The sequence below is a fragment of the Muscardinus avellanarius genome (genome assembly GCF_963383645.1).
Source record: "Muscardinus avellanarius genome assembly, chromosome: 8".
Taxonomy (NCBI): Eukaryota; Metazoa; Chordata; class Mammalia; order Rodentia; family Gliridae; genus Muscardinus; species Muscardinus avellanarius.
In genome coordinates, this window is record NC_137794.1 from 23,572,850 (window position 1) to 23,576,093 (window position 3,244).

The 3,244-nt window shown below is 36.0% G+C and overlaps 1 pseudogene across 1 annotated transcript; it reads right to left on the reverse strand.

Moving 5' to 3' along the window:
• Window positions 1-1,302: 1,302 nt before the first annotated feature.
• Window positions 1,303-2,020, reverse strand: LOC308265952 (translationally-controlled tumor protein-like; annotated as a pseudogene). Its single transcript has 2 exons — window positions 1,721-2,020; window positions 1,303-1,520 (listed from the first exon to the last, which is right to left on the reverse strand). The product of its transcript is annotated as a translationally-controlled tumor protein-like (transcript).
• Between the last annotated feature and the right edge of the window lie 1,224 nt (window positions 2,021-3,244).

The window sequence follows — 3,244 nt, forward strand, 5'->3', positions numbered from 1 at the left end:
TGTTTTGTTTTATGACACTATTTAAAGGTATTGCCATTTGAATAATAAGAAATATATTTTTAAAAGCCCATGATTGTTTGTATATTTAGACTCATGTTTCATTAACAAACCTATTTCTATAAGTGTATGTATTTAATCCAGTCATTTTTCAAGAGAATTGTGAGTATAATTGTCTTACACACACAAATGAATTTTTAGTAGTATAATCATCATAATGAGTAAGATATCTAATACTAAGATTTTATATAAAAGCATACATTGTGTTAATCCAGGTTCCATGTATTATCTTATTAAACCTCATAATAAAAATAGGAGCACGTTATTATTATTATTAAATTGTTTATATATGCCAACTTAAACATATCTTTAGTGAGAGTGTGAATTATTACATCATTCCTGGTTTTCTTAAGCACTATGCATTATACATAGTATTCAAGGCACATCAAGAATACTATAAAGCAGTGATGTTTTCCATAATTTTCTTTTGGTTTTACTTTAGACTTGGGAGCTGTGAACAGTGTACAGTGCACAGGCCAAGGATATATTGTTGTGTCTTGTGTTGCTTTCTTCCAACAACTGCCCATAAGTTCCCACTGATCCTCCAAAATGAAATTTAAATGAAGCAGAATGGAGTCTCAATTTCTAGTGAATGCAGTGGAGTTTAAATCACTACACCAAATCAGAGTTGACACATGCAAGAGAACACATCGGCTATCCTTGGATTAAACTGTGACTAATCATACTCTTCCCTCCCACTCCTTAGCACTAAACTATTAAAATCAGAAGAACTGATAAAACATAAAGAAATAGCCAAGGATGTCTACGTGAGAATGATAGCTCTCTGTGGGGATGTGAGTCAAGTGCCTTTTCACATCTCTTCTAATTAAAAGCAATGCAATTTGGTTTTTGGTTTTTGGTTTGCTTGTTTTATCTTTTTTCCTATGGTTCTAAAGCAAAATAACTTAAGTATTTTTTCTTTCAATTTTATTTAATTTTTTTGTATGGGAGTTTAGCAGGAAAAGCAGGGAAGGATGCACAGAGAAACACACCAGGTGCTGTGGGCATGCATGTTATCACTTTGAATCTCACTATGATATTTTTTTTAGTTTAAATGCACTTTATTTTGAGACAACCTACACGACATGTTTCTTAATAAACAATGCCTCCACTCCAGTAAACCACAGTCAAAATGAATGAAGAGCTCAAGATGACATCAGTCCCATTTGTCTTAAGTCCTGGTGTTGTGTGGATGACAAGCAGCAGCCAGTTATGGTGACAGATCCAACCTAAGTGCCAGATTTGTTAACATTTCTCCATTTCTAAACCAACCTTAAAGAAAATCATAAATGGAGTCACACCATCCTCACAGTAGTCCAAGAGAGCAAGCATGCAATCTGGATTCAAGTTTTCACCAATAAAAAACGGGTAGTTTTTGAAATTAGCAAGGATGTGCTTGATTTGTTCTGCAGCCCCAGTCATAAAAGGTTTTACTCTTTCTCCTCTCTGTTCTTCAAGTTTACCTTTGATTGACTTCATGTAATCTTTTTTTTTCCCCCCTTTCCTGGAAGCCCTTCTACCTCCGGGCTACACTCCCAGACCTACTTCATACTTTTTTATATTTGGAAACAGGGTCTCTTAAGCCAGCGCGGCTGGCTTTGAACCTGTGTGATCCTCCTGTCTCTGCCTCCCAAGCGCAGGGATTACAAGCGTGCGCCACCACGCCCAGCTGACTTCATGTAATCTTTGATGTACTTCTTATAGGCTTCCTTTGTGAAGCTGTTTTCCTGCAAGTGATGGTTCATGACAGTGTCCACACCAGTGACTACTGTGCTTTCGGTCCCTTCGCCCTCAGGGCCTTCAGCGGAGGCATTCTACCAATGAGAGGGTCATCAATGTTACCCTCTGTCCTAATGACCATCTTGCCCTCCACCTCCAGGCACAGCCCATTCGCGACCTCCCGGATCTTGTAGATGTCCGGAAACCTCTCATCGTGGCTGATGAGGTCCTGGTAGATGATCATGGTGTCAACTGGAGGAAGGCAGAGGCTGCGCTGGCTGAGCAGGAGCCCGGAGCTCAGAGCAAGCCTGGTGCAGCCAGAGCGGCGCTTGGGGGGAGGGAGCTCACTATGATATTTAATTACAATGCATCATAAAAGTATTTTTCAAAGCTTAAATAAATATTTATGCGGATTGAGTCCAAAGACATTCTACTTCTCAGCTACATTCCCAGCCCTATTTTTATTTTTTTAATTTTGAAATAGTGTCTCACTAAGTTGAGAGCCTAAATTCCAGAGGCTTGCAACAAAGGTGTGATCCTCCTTTCTCAGTCTCCCAGTCCTGGAATTACAGCTGTGTACCACAGCTAAAAGCCTAAATATTTTTTAAAAAGGATATAAGACAATTTCTAATCAATGTAATCCATACTTTTCATAATGGGTAAAATAAAATATGAAATGTGTGATTCATAATTGACCTATTAATACACAGGAATCACTTTTGTATGAATATCTCATTTTTTATACCAAAGACATTTGTAGTATAAATAAATACTACTGGCCATTTTTTAAAAAATTAACAGAAGTTATATCTTATGCCTTTCTTTGATACTCCCCTTTATTTTTAGTTTAGGAAGTGAATATCATAACTTAGAGTTATAAAATTAACTACCAAATAATAATTTAATTGTTCTTTGTTAAAAATATTTATTGACCTTTTACTGAATCCAAAATTTCTGACACTAGACAGCTTAAAATCATAAAACTCAATTTAAATTATTAAAATATGTTATTCCATTATTTTATTTTTTATGTGACTCTAATGATTGAATGCAGTTTTCTCCTGACCTCAATTAACCAATGTGTTAGGAAGTCAAAGGATTTCTGTCCAGTACTAAGTTGTGCCAATTTCAAAAGCAGACAAATGCATATACAGATGAGAACTCTAAACATGTTTTTCTTCATGCAACCCAAGTGATGCTAAATGCGAAAAGCTGTAATCAAGAGGACAGATTGTTTACTGCAATTTGCTGTCTACAATACTTTTATTTCAAATGTTATTTTACTTTTGACTTTTATTAATGCATTATTATTACACATTATAATGAGGTTTAGAGTGATAGAAACATACATGAACACAGCAGTTAATGTGCTTCCCTCCAAACTGCATCTATCTATTCCCTTCCCCTCCCCACACATTATTGCTGTTAGTGTGGATATTTTGTATATTTTGCTTAGCCATAGAAAAGA